The sequence below is a fragment of the Habropoda laboriosa genome, unplaced genomic scaffold (assembly GCF_001263275.1).
Source record: "Habropoda laboriosa isolate 0110345459 unplaced genomic scaffold, ASM126327v1 scaffold95, whole genome shotgun sequence".
NCBI classification, from domain to species: domain Eukaryota; kingdom Metazoa; phylum Arthropoda; class Insecta; order Hymenoptera; family Apidae; genus Habropoda; species Habropoda laboriosa.
Window position 1 is genome coordinate 242,404 of NW_017100204.1, and position 18,327 is coordinate 260,730.

Consider the following 18,327-nt stretch of genomic DNA (forward strand, 5'->3'; position numbering starts at 1 on the left):
TAGAATTCTCAAGTTTTCGAGGTTAGACGAGGTAAACGAATAAAAATATGTTCAGCCCCGTGAGACCTAACCGTATGTTATTAAGCCACGAATTACACTACGTTGCTGCTTTATTTAGAAAAATGGAGTCTGCTGGTATTAATAATGTTGGGAGGTAAAAGTACACGAAGAAAAATGTGCCTCAATAATTGAGTGCGTCCAGGCATAAATATATTTCGTACTTGAAAGAACATTCTTCGCCCTCTTTATTGCTTCTGTTCGTTTAATATCCTTCATATACGTTGGCAACAGCTATTCTTCAAAAATTATGAATAAAATTTTCTTTTCTGAAAAATTAACAAAGGTCGTTGTTAAATATATAAGAGAAAAATATTATTAACGATTGTGTGAAGATCTGACGGTGTGTATTTTTGCATTAAATCGATACCGAATGTTAGAATAACAGAACTTTGGCTAAGTTTAGAAATTAACAAGTGAAAGCTTTAAGCGTTGCATCGTCAATATCGAAGTTTTTTTTCACGCTGACCGTAAGTTGAATTTTCATTTTAGTTGAACAAGGTTGAAGATAGAAAGTTGCTTCGATGATGCACGCGCGGTGTAACTCGATCCCGTATGAGTTATACTATGAAGTACTCCGCGATATTAAAGCTATCACAATGTTCGTATTACTTACAAACCCTTGAAAATACAGGGGAACCGTGCTCCCGCGGAGAACAAATATTTGCCTATTAGTTTTACACTTCCAATTTCAAGTTAATTCCAATGTGTAATAATAATTTCTTCAAGCAAGCTTCAAATAAATTCTCTCCTTTCTTTCTTTTTTCTTCTCAGATGTATAAGAAAATGGTGGCTTATGATTTATCTCAGTTAGCGTTGGGAGTAATAAAAATTCTGCAAGTTTTTTGAATACTGACTGTAGTTGACTAGATTATTGATAAATTATTCTAATCCTTTATATTTTTATGATTATTATGAGATTATTACGTTTTCCTATTTTCAAGTAATATTTTCTTGTACATTGTGCAATAGTTAATAATAAGGAAAAAATCTTTGACTTCAATTTTCAAGTGTTGCCATATACAAATCTAAGATATCAGTGAATATGAAACAGAAATTAAATGTATTATCTTGAAAATAAGAATAAGGAAAAAATCTTTGACTTCACTTTTCAACTATTCCCACCTAAAAATCTAAAATATCAAAAACGCCATAACAAATGCGATATCCTGCATCCAGCATTCGTTAAAACACACCTACGTCCACCGAGGAACGTCTTTTAAAAGCGTTTCATCAGCGGTCCCCCTGGTAATAGCATTAGAGATGTCAACACGATGATACTCGGACGCATTCGCATGCGTTCTAAACTACGCCCTAGGTTGCACCCTAACTGCGTTATCACCGTACGCTCGCTGGCCGTTTGTGACGTTGATAAGCACGTGTCGAGCATACGTTGTGGCACCGAAACGGGAAGCTTGTTAGACAGGTCCCCGTGAACGTTTCAAAGCGCCTCATCGTTGATGCTTTTAGTTGGCTCGGTCTAAATTGCGTGTCCCTTCGGCTGCTGCTGCTGGCGAAATCGAGTTCTCTTTAAAATTAAATTGCACTTCGGTAAAGTCGTTTGTAAACATGTGCTTCGATAGAAGGCTACGAAACCTATTTTTTTTTTCGCGTGTGTGTGTGTGTTATATTCGCGTAAGTAAACAATGAACTTTTTTTCAAACTCTATACCAGGGAGTTGATGGAAAATCATCAAGGGTTTCCGTCGTAAATTACTTCGTTTCGTAAGTAACGCGTGCGGGTAATTACTAAATGTCGTTTCGCGTCGAATTTTTTTTTTTCTACTCTTCGATAGATATTTTCTTTACCCTGTGGAAAAAAATGTTGCTGTCCTTGTTGTCGCTGGTTAAGTAATTGTTGCACGAACTTGTATTTTTTTGCAAACAGGAGAAGTTTGTAATGTATGCGCAACATTGGCCTCGAACTTTTTTTTTTAAACTTTGTCATTTGAGGGAATTTATGGAATCACGAGGAAACTGTTCCAGGCTTCTTTCCGGGAGAATGGAAAAGTGTGTAATTGAAAAAGCACCGAGTAAATTTATTTAACAGAAGAATCGAAGAAATCACTTTCTTAGAAATGAAAATCAAAAAAAGGCTATACGACAGGACGAGATCACTGATTCTCAGTAGTAGTACACCGTGTACGATCAGACTTCAGTAGTGCAAACTCGTGTTGTATTCCGCGGCTCGCGATTCCTTGCGTTGGTTTATTATATTCAATAGGTACGCGGTAGGAGAGCCTGACGGGAATTGGGGCGAAATAAGGGAGCTGTTCTGCGCGTAGTACTATTCGACTTTATTAGACAGTTCGGTAACGTTCGGTGCGTGAAGACCACTAGACAAAAATCTGCTGTTTCGACGGAAAAGGTAAGTACGAGAGTAGGGGTTGGTCTCAGAGGTGAATGTAGGGAGAGGCGGTGAGGTCTAGGTTCAGCGATGAGTAAAAGTAAAGGATGATGTGGAGGTCTAGGTTTCGGGGTGACTAACGTTAGGATGATGCGGATTTGTTTACAGTTAAGGAAAGGAGGCAGGATGACTAAAAACTAATGAAAGATAAGAGAGAGGTATACGACACTCGATATAAACGAGGCAAAGCCTTCCTAATTTTTGCCAATCGCATTTTATCGAAAATTTTCGCACGCTATAAAATACACATTCGTCGAGTGAAACTGATACCAATAAAAGTCACGCGTAATCGCAGCTATAGCGCGAAGAATTAAAAGAACGCTATCGAAAATGGAAACTCTGTATAACGCTCTCTAAATTCTCTATTTCACGTTTAATTCGCGGATTTATCGCAGGATCGCGTGAACCGAATGAAATCGAAACTCTATTTGTCTAGGAGAAAATTGGGACGAGAAGAGGTCTATACTACACCTTCATCGTCGTTACCATGTTTTCGCTTTTCCACTTTCGAATTCGATTAACCTTCTCCCCACGTTCATCCTCTTAAAAGCGACCGGTTATCGCTATTCGAGCCGCGTTACGATGAAAGAAGTTGCAGGATTGAAGTTTCACATGTGTGTGTGTGTGTGTGTCGCCTCTTTAAAAAGGATCGATAAGGTTGGGCATGTAAGCCATTCCGATAAATTATCGAAGAAGAGGCGGTACGTCAGGCAGGATGATGAAAGATCCCCGAAGATTGTCTCGAAATTAGCTCGTAGATCACTCCTCCATCATACGCCACTCTGGATTCTACCGAACGGCAGCCTAACTTGACGTCCGGGTCTTTAGAGGAATCCCGAGCTCCTGAAGAACGACGTTCGACGAGGACTTTCGGAACGTAGCTTGGAGAATAAAAAATACTTGAAAATTCTGCGCTCGGTATAGGAAAACAAGTGGATGCCGAGGATTTCGAAGTTTTCTTAGGACAAGCAGTAGAGAGATCGGCTTAGAGTAGTCCCTTGATGCTTCTTAAAATAGAAAATCAGGGATTTCGTCTTATTGCCGTGTATAATCTCGTATAAGGCAGACTTAATCTTCGTGAGCTCCTTTTGTGTTCGGAACTCTTCTTGGGAGCATTCGTAGTTTTATCCTGTGCGATGGTACCGTGTGTATTGTGAAGCTTGAAAGCTTCGAATCGAAGAAATTTACCCGTGACATTTCTTAGGATTTGTTTTTTTCTTTTTTAAATGAAAAATCTTCGGAGGATCTGTGCTTCATCGGATGACTCTACTTTAATGGAAACGTCGTTGCGATATCCTCAGGAGGCAACGTTACGCGAACATGTTTTAATCCTTTTGTAATTTGCTTCGGTCACGAAGTTGAAATTAATTTTTAAATCTCCTTCGAACTACTAGTGCTACTTCTGGTCGGTGATCTGATCGAGAAAAAGATTATGCAGAGATTATCGAACGTTGTTGTAAAACTTTACTTTCGTTATCAAACTTTTCTTTAACCGCGGTGAATTCCAAACGGCGGTTATGCTTTCGCCATTATTTCCATTCGAGAAGTTTCAACGCCACTGCTACGATCCCGCCAGACCATTTTGCTGCGTTCGAGGATTTTTACGGAAAGGTCGGAATTTCTAGTTGAATTCTTGAGAAAAATGATAAACGATACCATCATTTTTGTCTTTTCCAGGTAAAGCAAAGTAAGTAAATTTTATTTTAATTTTTTGATTAGTCACAAAGGTAAATTGGAGTGTGAGCGTATTAAGTTAAGCCAGGTACCGTGATTTTCGCGAAAGGAAAAAATAGCTTCTGGTTGCTTAGTGGCGAAGAAAAGCATGGAATACATTTTAAGCTCCTTTACCTTTGTTACGTGGACATCAAAGAGTTTAAACCTCGACTAATGAGATTACTCGTCTTTCTACGTGCCCGTATGTACAAGAACACACTTAGCTTCTACCTAAACGTGCAAGTTTCTTGTCGCCTCTTCCCTGAAACTTGTCTACTACTAATGGACACCGTCGCGACAAAATCGAAAAATAAATTCTGCGTTACATCGATGAATAATTACTACTGTATCGATAAAGTGGCAGTCTTCGATATTTATATTTACACTTGCCATTATCGTTGCAATTTTTCAAACAAACGGACGCAACGTTGATAAATCTGCACTGCAAAACACCGTTTGCGTGTTATCTTGCGGCCATTAATAAATCGTAACACATACATAGGCTGATATTGCAACTGATAAGTTATCAGTGACAGCATTGTTGCTTCTTCGATTCACTGCGTCCGATCTTCGACAATATTGCACGCTTCGTACGAATAAAAATTCTCTCCCGCATTTGCATTTGATCGGAGAATTTACACGAAATACAGAAACAAGTACAGATTTACCATTCGCGACGAAAATCTTCCTCTCTGTTTTTCGAATATTGCCGGTAGCCTTCTAATTGATCGTCGGCGAAAGAGGCGGACAATTGGAGGGAAGCTGAAGAACGTCGGACGACGGTAAAGTAATTGTAGCGATAAAGTTGGGAAGACCGAAAACTCGTGGAAAGATTGCAACGTTGTCCCGAGGCGGCGTGTAATTCGAAGCCCACAGGAAACGTTGTTCGAAAATTGCAGCTTCCAGCGACTTCTCCCCGTCGGAATTTCCATGGGAAAAGCATCTCTGAGTGCTGAAAATTGTTGTTGTCCGAGGCATCGTTAACGAGACGCGATGTAAGCGAGAGCAGTGAAAACTCTTAGCGTGATTCTACTATGAAACGTATACGCGGAGTGAACTTTTCAGTTTCATCTAGGTGAAGAACTTTCATCCCCCTGATCTAATTGCCTGTCGTAATTCTCGAAGTTCTGCCGTATGCAAATTTCTTTTTATCTTTAACTATCGAACAGGTGTCTACAGACAGAAAAGTTCCACGTTTCTCGGTTAACCCTCATCCGTCCCTCGAGTCAATTTGACACGTTGTATTATTCGGCTGTTTGTAGTGTAAGAGTATGGTCGAGCGAATGTAGGGACTCGCGCTGGTTTATGACCCGCATCGTTCAGAACCGAGAGGTCTGTGGAGAAACCCGGTCCCAACGCCTTGACACCCTCACGCGCTAAGGGCTGGGTCGGGTAAGGACCCAGCCACGTGCTCGCGGGTAGAAACCACCAACATGGGCCAGGGTTTCCTGGAGGCAAGAGAGAGGCGTCAAGGCTCGTATATAAGGACGCGTTAAATAAGAATGCGAGATTGTATTAGAACGAATTAGGAAGCGTGTAGTTGATGAGGACGGACCAGAAAAGAAAGAGGCGTCAACGACAGACGAACAAACAAATATAGTTTCCAACATCAGTTTTAAATAATCCTGACGAATATTATTTAGACGAAACAGCCCTTACGGTAGACAAAGTTTTTCCTTTATTTTCTATATTTAATAAAAGAACGTACAAAATTTATCTTTTGTGTCAACTTAACACCGAGGGACCTATTGAGATGCGAAACTGGGGGACGGATAAGGGAAATTTCAGATCGCCGTGAAATTTATCGTCCACGATAATCTAGTTGAAGTTAAGAGACAATTCGGTGGAAGATGGAGAAATTGTGCACTGTTGGACTTAAATTGAAAATTAGTCGAAACGTTTATACGGTTCGCGTTACGAGGGAGGATTAAAATAACAAAGGGTCTAATTCTCGACAAACTTTACTTGTATCGCGGACACACAATGGGGATGGATTGATATTTACCCCGTCTGCGAGGCAAACGACACGATGTGTAGTTGAGCGATTCTGTTTGACGAGGACGTTTGTTTCCCTCGGTCCACAAACATCGGAGCTGCGACGAGAGAAAACGGTAGAATTTATAAATGGCGGAGGGAAAGAAGGCAAGTGGCGGTGGGGAAATTCGGTGACTTTCGCGCGGATGGCCTCAGAGCTCACTCTTGAATCGTACTTTGCACGGCTCTCACCAGTCATCCAAATGAATGTAATTTTCAAGTTGGCATCGTGCCTCGTTTGTATGCAGTCGTAACTGGAGAAATGAAAAGGAACGGCTGGCTGGCTGTGCAGTCGTCACATCGTGTCTCTCGGGGGTGTCGAAATTTTATACGTCCACGCGACCGACACGCTTATGGAGAGAGTTTAGAGGAGCTTTCGTACAGATTGATCCATTTCACGATCGATCGGCTGGTAACGACTGTGCACCGTTTTTTCTCTTTGTGGGCAATTTAACGTTTAGCTGTTGAATTGAAAGTTGAGTAATTGTAGAGAAAATGGTATTTTAAAAAAGTTTAACCCTTTGTGCTTGAAGATCTTTCTGCTGTAGGAAAGCAGCAAAGCTTGGTACTTGATTGTGCTAAAAAATTAGGATCTATTGCCTTGAAAATTGATATTTAATAATTGAAATGAATGGAATAGAATAGAAATGAATCGTACATATATTGACAAATGTGACTATTTTAGTTCAATATTTAATATATTTTTCTGTTATACAAGATCTTGTAACGTTACGTTAGAAGTTGGTTCTTTCAAACTATAATATTTAGAAATTTATGGGAGACCCGTTGTTCTGTGAAATATCAGCTTCAAGGGAGCCTCGATTAATTATTTACCAAATGGTAAACAATAACGTCGCGTCTCAGTCGTCGCTCGAGTTCAAAGGGTTGAATAACTAGGAATATACACAGAGTTGGTTGTAATTTTTCTGAGTTGTTACATCGGTGTTCTTTTGAAACGAGAAAGTATCGTTAAGGGTAGTTTATTTCAGTGGAATTGTTTCTGTAAAATTTGTAATACTCGTAGAATAGGTTTGTACGATATAAATTTAGAGGAACGAGTGGTTTTCGGTGAAAATATAGGCCGTAGCGTGCATCGGTGGTTCCCTTGGACGTGTCATAAATAAATGAACTCGGCTGAAGGATCGTGTGGTTAAAAGTGGCACGGAAAATGGCTATCAACAGATCTATCTGCCGGCTATTTTCTACCTGAATAAAGCCATTTCTCGCTGGTACAATTCCCCTACCGCTATTTCGAGCTTATTCTTGGCCGCTCCTTTCGCCCTAATGTCGGTTTTTCGGGTCGTCAGGTGCATCCGTTGTGTCATTCGAACGATTTGTCGTTCAATCGTTTCACGATCAAGGGGTCGATCTAGAACGAGCTTGATTAATGAATACAGAATCTGGAATATCTTCCGCACTATTTTTATCGTTATGCCGAATACATTTGAGAATGCACTTTTGTTTTATTTTCTTGCTCTTATTTATTTTCATATGTTTAAGTATTTTTCCAAAAGTGTGTCAGTTTATTTAGATTAAATAACATTTTACCAAGGATTGCAAAATTTTAGAAATTTTGCGGATTATTTAAATTCGTTAAGAATGACAAAATTTTAGAAATTTTGCGGATTATTTAAATTCGTTAAGAATTACAAAATTTCAGGAATTCTGGAAACAATAATTTATAATGCATAATTCATCATTTATTAAAATAAATTTACGTAGCTGCAGTTTACATACTAGAAAAGAGCAATTGGGTTGCAAGTAGCATACGTCTGACCATACACAGTCCACTATCACTTAAAATCCTCGTCTCTCCTGCCTTACTACTTTGTCAAGTATTTCTACTATTTTAATTGCACACTCTGTCGCACAGTATCGCCTCTGTGAACCAGAAATCCACATTTTCGTCGATATTATTTCACACAAAAAATTGTTTGCTTCCAACTTTAAACGTATGCAGAGATTTACGATGTTACATTGTTGTTCGCTCTCTTATAGGGGAGGGATTAAAATTTTCCTCCGACACGGTTCGAAAGAGCTCTTGGTACGACGGAGTTTAAAAACAAATTTATGGGCTGTCATGAATATATTGACAGGAAACTTCTTGTTACAGTAATGGAATTACCGCGACACCGTTCCGCGGCGCATTTCACAGAAATGGATATTTTTATAATTAAGTCCTCAGATTCACTTCGATTTTTCATCCTTTCCCAACTGGAATTATTCAGTTGAACAGTTTATCTCGCTGTAACGAACAATTTATTCGATCTTTTACGCAGAATATAAACGCTACTTTTCCACGTGAAACGCGAAATAAACGTTCATGACTTATCGAAGTTCGTTTCGGCCTCGTAAAATGTACGATTACATATTCTCCAGGGTGTTGTTGAGAATCTGATTGTACGTTACCATGAATCACCACACTTGTTACAATCCTGTAACAAACTTTCTGCAGAAATAAATACACGAACGTCGGTTGAATCATTGTTACATGCACGATTTTTCAGAAACTGAATTTAAAGCAAAGTCCCTTAATGTGCAATATTTTACACGATGTAGATCCAAAATAAATTATGTAATTTAGTACAAAAGTCCTGTATTTCTTTATATTACTGCCACGTAAAGGGGTCATTTTTATATTTTTTTTTTTCTCAGAAAATAGAAATGGAATTTTTTGATTTATTGTTAATATGTTTTAGTAATATACCCAAGTTACAGTTTCTCATTCGCTAAGTGTAAATTTCACAGTGTGTAACACGTGATAATTTCATCGGTAGAAGCTTGTGTATGCTAATAGCATTACATGTAATAGTGCAAGCGTGTAGTTCTCGGTTTCGCATTCCCAACTATTATGATATAAAAACCCTTCATATCGCGGCTACGTTGGTTACACCAGTCCATTAAGGCCGTTTCATACAATAAATTCATTCGTGTCTCTTTGAATTACCTTTTGGCAAGCCTTTGTACCTTCATGTAAGGAGAGTGTTATCGCGGTTGATAGCTTGCCAAAGACACGGTTGAGTCGATTCTGTAACAACGTCGGCCTCGAATCTAACGCGATATTTTTGATAATATTGCAGAGAGAGAGAGAGAGAGAGAGAGAGAGAGAGAGAGAGAGAGAGAGAGAGAGAGAGAGGGAAGTTTCCGTTGGATAACGAAATTTTCACGATTGTACCTCTTTGGGTTCTAACACGTGTCGGGTTCTAAGTATATCTTTAACTGTGTTTTTAAATTGCAATCATGTTAATTATCGTACGATAAAAATTGATAACGTTCTCTGTGTTCTCCATTAAATTCTCAATTATTTAAGAAAAATTTGCAAAATAAATACAGCATTTCTCTCTGTCTCTCCACTCAGTTTTCGTTCAAATAGAGATCTGTGTTTTTAAATCGCAATCAAGTGAATTATCGCACGATAAACTATCGACAAACGTCCTCTATTAAATTCTCAATTATTTAAGAAAAGCTCTCAACACGAGCACAACATATAAAACATCCTAGCGTCCCTAAAGTTTCCAAACTGCGAAATTCACAAGCCTTTTTGAAGTTTCTAATTTTTCTCGGTGTCCAAACTGTGCTCAACGTTCACAAAACTCTTTAATTTCAACCTAGAACCTCTAAAATCCAAAAACCTCCAATTTACAAGCCCCCAAAATCTTCCTCAAAAAATGTTTCCACCCTCAAACAACACTTGGATATTTATCAAAAATTTCCACATATACCAGCAACGACGAATCGCCCTTTCTCCTGCTCGGGCTACGTCGAAGTGTAGGAAACAGAGATTGAGGAAATAAAAGGAGCCCGGAGAGAAGCTTTACCGGATTACGTTGAACCGTCTTCCCCCGTGAAACCGTGTCCCGAATAAAATTTATTCCCAGGACAAATTGAATGTTTGTCATGGTTTAATCGACTGTAAAAATCCTTACGGTGGCCCGTGGGGGCCCGCTTGTGGAAAAGTCATTGCCAAATTGTCCGCGATTCATGCGTTATGCGAATTGCAATTCCGTGCCAGCTTTCGCTGTTTCCACATTCGAAGATATCATTACACGTGTGCCCGGCCCTTTCAATCCCGACACGTCGTTCTAGCATGAGCTACGTGCTCGCAATTCTGTCACTGAATCAGTTGCTCCCACTGTATGTGTATCAGATTCGCTCAGAAATGCGACCTATTGTTCGCCTCGTTTTCCTCATGAACGTTCAGCTTAGATTTGTTGTCTGGAATAATGGAACGTTGGGGGAGTTGAACATCTTTTCTGTGGATATCGTCGAATTTCTTAATTGTCACACGGGAGAACTGTATTTTATCGGTGGCTTGCGGATTTTCATGCAAATTCGTATTTTTTGGGAGTGTAATTTAAGAAACAGAATTTTTCATTCGCTAAATATAACCGGTGCTATAGTTTTGCTTATTATGCGCATTCTGTGTATTTCTGTGTCGTCAAATTTGTCATAAATGTGTAAAAATTCAGAGAGATAGGATATTTCCACAATTTTCGTTCAAAGATCCCAAAGTAATTTCATTTCACACCCACGCGGAACGAAGCTTCGGAAGTTTGTTGATAATACAGAAAATAATTGGAACTAGGGACTTCCACTTACGAAAGATCAAGATCACTTCAGATTTACTTTTCTTCTTTTCTTGAAATTATCAATCGCTGGGAAAAGTTACTTCTCCAAGTTTCGAACATTTCCCATGCTCGTTATTCTCGGATTTCAATTGAACGAATTTCGATCAGGTGAAACTTAGATTTCATGTTTTTCTCATAGCAAGTACTTGTTCGTATTGAATTATCAGACGAACGTCTATGCAGATGATTTTTATGAAACTTTTTTGGGGGACGAGTATTATTATCGTACACGATCGAGAAGGAGATATCAGTGCTGTATGAAATACGCGATTACCGTTGCCTATAGACACACACGTTGGCGATGGTTCCGGAGGGGTAAATCGAGCGTATTCTGTCGAGAGATCGTGGAAGTAATGCGAGCCAAGGATTTGTTTCTTCCATCGCGTATGCATTTCGCATACGTATGCATTATTATCGATGCATTCAAGTTTCGATATTATTGAAGATCGAAGTGCGCCAGTGCGCTGCCTTACGTCTTCTATACGTTACGTTCTCAGGTCGAATTTTTGCCAGAACCTCTTTTTACGAGACACCCTCTTTAGTTTTATTGCACGCCGAAGTGCGCGATATATCTCACTCGCCTGACTATTAATATTCCACGTATTTTCTTGTTTATTAGATTCCGTTAGAGTTTGTTTATAAACAGTTTTTCCTTTTTGGAGGTTTAGTTTCAATATCTGAAATTAGCCTCACTTTCAATATTTGAAATTAAACTCACGCAGGAGAGTTTTGTCGAATAGTGAATTCACTTTGTGTTATAGCAATTTTAATCATCGGACGTTTCACTGTGAAAGCAAACCTCCACGTTTATCCATTCCCTCCGTTCCATTTCCTCCACGAATTCAATTATCTTAACAAAATATTACTTCGGGAAGAACTGTCTTTTATGCAGCACACGTGTTCCCCTTGGAGATAAGCAAGAAGAAAAGAATCCACTCGATTGTTTCTAATTGACGAGAATCTATAGAGTGAATTGTATTTCAGGATTGTCAGGTAGAAAATGAAAGAATGTAGGATGTGAGTGAAACATAAGGTGAAAAAGATTCTCGAGGAATTTCCAACGTTTCTCCTAAAGGACTTTCCATTTTCTGCCCCCATTTTTCAATCTCTCCGCCCGCTTTTTTTTTGTTTCGCTTCGTCATACTTAATGACCTGGAATCATATGTCTCTTCGAGCGAGGAGATCTTTCAATAGCAGTGACGTGTCTTCTATGCTCATCCCGAGCAAGCCTCCGCTCGTATTCAGATACTCTGAGAATCGCTGTAACTGGTGCGACAAATAAGCAATTTCTGCTAATACCTCCGCGATTCTAAATTAAAATAAAAATTTTTAGGGCAACGTTTTGTAGAAAAGAAAATATTCCAGTTTATTCGTCGTTTACCCTTTTGTGACCGAATTAGTTTTATTGGAAACTTAGAAACTTAGAGGATACTAAACTGGGATCAATTTTGCAATTTTCTAGTTTCCAAATCTTTCACTGGTCACGAAACGGTGAAATATAATAAAAATTTCTCAATTTTACAATTTATAAATCCTTCACTGGTCACCAAAGGGTCAAGTATAATATAAATTTTTCACTTATCACGAAAGGGTCAAATATAATATAAACTTTGAAATTTTTCACTGGTTACAAAAGGGTCAAACGCAAAATAAATCACCTAAAACACCTGGCTTCGTATCGAAGCGTATCTTCTCGCATTTCAACCAAGGGGAAAATGATTCAAATTACAGCACCTCCAGTTTTAAACAGAGCTATTTTCAGCTATCCAACGTTTTCGCTACTCCTACCTTACGTACAAAAAGGGTCAAATATAATATAAACTTTGAAATTTTTCACTGGTTACAAAAGGATCAAACGCAAAATAAATAACCTAAAACACCTGGCTTCGTATCGAAGCGTATCTTCTCGCATTTCAACCAAGGGGAAAATGATTCAAATTACAGCATCTCCAGTTTTAAACAGAGCTATTTTCAGCTATCCAACGTTTTCGCTACTCCTACCTTACGTACAGGTTATCGCGGGAACTTCTCGCATTAGAACGAATCAACGTAGATCGTTCTTACCGCGAAAGGCGTTTCGCGAGTAACGTTAAGAGAGTTAACCACGAGTTCCTGGTAAAAGTGGAGCGAGGATTTACCCGTCAGAGTCAGATAATATCAGCAACGAATCGAGCTTGGATTTATTTAGAGTCGACGTAGAATGGTAGAAGTGGCACTTGGCTAAGTCGCGTCATTGGTAGAACAGTCTTAGACAAATCCTTGGACATTCTATACGGTTCACTTCGATTTTCTCTTTGTCAGAAAATTCCCTCTTACGGGATCGTTGCTTGTTTATCCGCTTCAACTGAGCGTCGTTGAACAAATTTCATCGTTTTCTCGAGAACAAACTGGCTCGAGAGTATGTTGAAACAGAACGATATTATAACGCTTTTGATACTAATTAAGAGAAGTACGACTATCTTCGGGGAAGCGTGTCAGAGTTGAGGTAGAAATGTTAGACTAAAGGAGATCGTAAAGAACGATTCTACGAGGTAACGGAGACTTCGTTGTTCCCCTTTTAAGGGAAAATTCAGAATTATTGGACGAAGTGGAATGATTTTTCATTCTTGCTGAAGAAAATTCTCCGATGTAATTTTAACACAGAGAGGGAATATGCGAATTTTTTCTTTCTATGGTATCCTCGGATTTTCTAATTTTCTCCGATATTTCTTCGTTTGAGAAATTCTTCGGTTCGATCAGTGAATTGTATTTTACCATTGAAATTTTTCTCGAAAGATTTTTCACAAGAGCTTCTGACAATTTCCTTTTTTCAATACTAGCACGATTTTTCCAGCAGTTTTTTCAAGGAACTTTTAGAATTTTGAAAAGAAGGGTAGACAAAAAAAATTGTGTTTCTCTTTACTTGAGTAAGTTTGAAAAGTCGTTCTATAAACAGCAGCCTAATTAATTTGTATCCTTGTTGAAGGAAAGTTGGTAGTTTCGCTTCTTTTCCAGGTTAATGCTGCGGGGACCCCGGGATTCTCTTGCGTTTACTTTGATGCGTGATCTCGAAAGTTGGTAATTATGCGCCACTTACACGCCGCAATAATATCCCCAGTGTTGCTAACAACGACAGAATCGGTAACATTTTCCACGGCGCGTTCCTAACGTTGTATATAATTTACATTTCAATGAATATATGAATACCTTTCTAGCAGAATCGACGAAAACTGTGACGCTATTTATATTCACCAAAGCAGCCGAGTTATAACTTGAAAAGCGTTAAATAAATTATTAACGAGGTTGCGAGTGCTATTAAATCATTAACGGTACGAATAATACGTGGTTCGAATGGCGTTTAAAATGGAGTTACGGTTCTCGCGGTATTGTAAAGACGCGTGTCTGACTATGCGCCGACCTCTTCTACTTACGCGGTATTTAATTGCCGTGTTTCACTTATTTTTTGCACTGCGGTGTTGTAATTATTTTCAGATTATTTTAGAACATTGATATTACCTGTAAATTATTTTCAAGTTGGCTCAATTGCTGGCAAATAAATTTCACCGTTTGATCATATGTAAATATTTAAACTAAATATTACGTACAATGCGTCAAAAACATACAAATTTTCGAGACATCCAATTCCAAGAGAAATAAAAAAAGGAACAGTGAAATTAATTTCCATAATGGTTTCTCTAACAAACGTCACGCAAACTACCCCAAAAAATTCTCGAAATTCGAGTTGGACCGAGCAACGACGGCACAGAAGCCAGGAAAAATTCTACACAAACGATCTGCGAAAAGAAAGGGATTTACCCAATGTCCTACTCGTTACTCAGGCACAGGCGCTTATCTAATCGCGTCGACCCTCTGCTTAATGCCGTAATAGCCCACAATTAGCATCGGTGATTTCGAACCCACTGTGGGGCAGAATCTCCCGGAACAAGCCACGCGAAGATGGCTTTCTCGGCGTCTAGTGGCCGCACACGACCGCCTCTCGAAAAGGGAACACAACCTGCTGGTTAAATCGATAGTTGGCGTCGATACCGGGCGATGACGTTTCGACAGCCGGCGAAACGAAGCCGTTTCAGGCCGTGGAAAATCTCCCCGTTCGCCGATTGAACGAAATCGCCAAAGATATCCCGGTGACGGCGGCCGAGGAGGGCGCCGATTTGCATAATGTATACGGGATGCAAATTTAACTGCATCCTTCTCGTTCGTACGAGTCCAGGACCCGACGAGTCGTGTAACCGGCCGCCTTGGGGCCAGCCAGAATTTTCCCTGGAAATTTCCAAACGGCGGGCACTCTCTCGTCCGGGGTCCACGACCGGACGAGAACTGTTCGTTCAACTGTGTGCTTCGCGGAATGAATTGATAGACGGATATCGCGGATTTTTTTCGGGTAATTTCTGGGTGACTGATTATGGCTGTAGGAGAAATTTGATGGAAGTAGTTTTTAGGGGATGTGTAATTTCTTTGATGAAGATTTGTGATAAGAATGTTAACCCTTTCGTGTACCACTTGAGTACGAAAAAATAAGAATTGATCTCAATTTGGTGTACATTACAGACACGATGATCGATAGATAAGTAAGAAAATTTTTTAAAAATGTAGTCACGAAAGGGTTAAAGAAGATTTCAAGAATTTATTGACGACGATGGTGAACAAGTGAAGATTCTTTGGAAACAAAGTGGATTTGATAATATCCCTGCTTTGCATTAATAGTGGTATATCACTCAAGTACTGTCAATTTTCATTTTTTTGCAGAAACCATGGGCACAGTATTTTTACTACGTTAAACGCAAGTTTTGAACTACTTTTCCTGCAGAATTTATATTTTTTCAGTTGTGTCGCTATCATTGCCAAGTGTTGTCAGTTCTATTTCCCCCCAAAAAAGTAATTTACATTTCTTTTTTTAAATGTTTATTTTCTGAAAATTTGAGTCTACAGATTCATTCGTTAATTCTTTACTAATTTTTCTGAAAAAGATACTTTATAATCTTTCTCAGGTGTAAAGAATAAGATAAACAATTAAATTTGCGTATCGTTCGTCTACTTCGTGCAATATCTTCCAAGATAGCGCAAAGTTCAGAATACAATTGGCACAGTTAACAGGTAGACGTATAAGGATTTCACGTGAGGCTAAATTTAATGGAAAAAGTTTGGTTAAACGACGGAGAGTTCAAAGCCAGCGTGGTATACACGTCAGAGCCAATAGTAATTGTCTTATGCAAAATACAAGCGTCAGTTAGGTCTGGCTCGTGGTCACAAAGGGCGTAATAGGATCAATTTTAATTACCGATAGTATAGCCTACGCGTTCCAATTGTCCCCGACAATTCGAAATTATTAATCGTACGGCGATGTGAACGCGTAAGCGTATCGCGGATACGTTTATATTATTTACTTTAATGGTCCGCCAGCTCGACTGTTCATCCGCCTTCTCCGCGGATATTTAAATGTTACGACACCATTTACTTCGCTCGTGCTTTCCATTCTTAAATGTTATCAAGCTAACGTTCGTACCAGCTGAAAGATGAAAAAGTATTGTTTCTTTGCATCATGAATTAATAAATCTAATTTTTGACGATATGTTAAAATTCGTTAAGAAAGAATGACCAATGAAACAGTTGCAAATTTTTGCAAAAAAATTAGTGAGATTTGTAGACCTTTCGCAAAAAAGTTAGTGAAATTTATAATACTTTTGCATTATAATTTGATTGTATCATTTACAAATTTAGCGAAAATCAAATAATTCATGAAACATGGCAAGCGTAATAGATGATAGATTGCGTATTTTTAGTTAGAGAAAGCTAATTCGTATTATCAATTGGAATCCATTATGAAGCGCTCTAATTTCACGTTTGATTTGCACAAGTGATGGCAAAATCTAAATACAGGAAAGGGGATGGTATATGCACCGACTTGTTAGCGGAATAATGAAATTTTCGCGAACAATAGGAGACCCTCGAATTGAAGTAATTGGTCAATAGGATTTAGGAATCTCGCGAAACTACGGAATTTACAATGGTTAGATGTTCCCAAAGCTCCGTCTAAGGTGGTTTAACAAAGGCTCGATTTCTCTTGAATATCGCTGATTCAGAAAAATCCTTCGTTAAACATTTATCAATTGATCCGTCGTTATATATTCTTGCATTTATTGTTCGTAAAATTCGATTGGCAATTTTGTTAAAAATGTCTCAATCGTTGAAATATCATTTGGATAAAAATAAAGGGATTCGGTAGTTTAAAAATTCATTTCTAAAAGTAATCACACACGAAGCTAATTTTGCGTGCTGTAATTACGAAACTAAACACGACAACCTCATTTTACACACGTGTTGCACTAGACTAAAAGTTTGGAATAATAAAACTAATTATAAATCCGATTAAACGTAAATTGGAAATGTAATTAACCAGCAATATCTAATTACCTTGGAATATTAAGTTATACTTGTAGTGCAAACCAAACGTGACAGTGACAAATTATTATTTATTACACGAGTTGCTTGTAATAAAGTTTGATTTGAACTGCAGCAATAGCTTTCGTTCGAAGTACTGTAAATTACCAGATACAAGCTTCGTGTAATTGTTCAGCTTTCTCATTTATCAAAATAGTAAAATCAATGTGTAATTTTTTTTTTAATTTCCCAAAACTCTTTTCTATCGACAGAATTCTTTTAACCCTTTTTTCGTTTATTCTCGATCAACTTTGATTTCATTTTTCCTTATTTTGGGTCTAAACAGATTTCATAGTAATTTATTTATCAAATAAAAATATTAAATTCCCTAAAGTTGTGAAAAATATTAAAGTACTAATTTTCCAAAACTCTTCAATTTTATTAACCCTTCGCACTCTAAAAAATACCTTTAAAGTAGTATTTTAGTAGTAATTTTTTTACCAAATAAAAAAGGTATACAAGAAGTCTCGCAAAAGAAAAAAAAAAATCAGCAACGACTAATTAACCTCGCAAATTAATTTCCCATTAATTGCACACTGTGACCAATTAATCAGGAAGATTTTCAAGTGCAAACGGTGTCGAGGAAAGATATCCACGGGCGAACCGCGTGTGAATGCACCCTTAGCCAGGAAGGTGCAGAAGGTGGGTAACGATCAACACGTAAGACTGTTTAGGCGCGTGCGCTAGTTCGGTGACGTCACTGAACGCAATCCCCCGTTCTACAGGCTATAGGGGATGGTTTTCGATATCATTTTACGATAGCTGCAAACTCGCGTCACACTCTCTTAGCTGGGACATCGTCGATGATATGCATTGACACGCGCGCCGCTACTTCCTGACAAGTGGTTCGCTTGTTTCGAGACACTTTGCAGGAGAGTCACTCGAACCCGTTGCATAAACATCCCACCGAACGAAATTTTATGCAAAATCAGCCGCCACCGGAAAGATTTCATCGATCGGAACGATGATAATTCCTCGGCTTGTATAATTTCTGCAAAATGTCTTTCTTAAGATTCACCCCAGACTCGCGTTAATTGGCCGAAACGACTGT

General features: G+C 38.6%; 1 protein-coding gene across 1 annotated transcript in view; it reads left to right on the top strand.

Moving 5' to 3' along the window:
* LOC108570582 (two pore potassium channel protein sup-9) overlaps positions 1 to 18,327 on the top strand; it is a 163,264-nt gene that overhangs the window by 809 nt on the left and 144,128 nt on the right. The gene's annotated exons all lie outside the window — the stretch shown is intronic.